Raw genomic sequence first — 355 nt, forward strand, 5'->3', positions numbered from 1 at the left:
AAGTTCTTTAGTGAGGGTTTCGGCTTCGTTCTTAGTGGCCACTCTGATCTGTTCTTTCAGATCAACAATGGATGCCAGTATTCTGTGAGGTTCGATAACAGTCCCAGTTTCCTTTGTGGAAGAAGACGCGTCTTCTCTTCTGGAAAGGGAGTCGGCTTTACCGTTTTTTGATCCTGGACGGTAGGTAATAATAAAATCAAATCTACTAAAGAAAAAACTCCACCTCACTTGTCTGGAGGACAAGGTTCTGTTCGTCTGCAGGTATTGGAGGTTTTTGTGGTCCGTAAAAATGGTGAAAGGATTCGCGGTGCCTTCTAGGAGATGTCTCCAGTGTTCTAATGCGGATCTAATTGCA

Source organism: Nanorana parkeri, unplaced genomic scaffold (assembly GCF_000935625.1).
Source record: "Nanorana parkeri isolate BGI_ZX_2015 unplaced genomic scaffold, ASM93562v1 scaffold463, whole genome shotgun sequence".
Lineage (NCBI taxonomy): Eukaryota > Metazoa > Chordata > Amphibia > Anura > Dicroglossidae > Nanorana > Nanorana parkeri.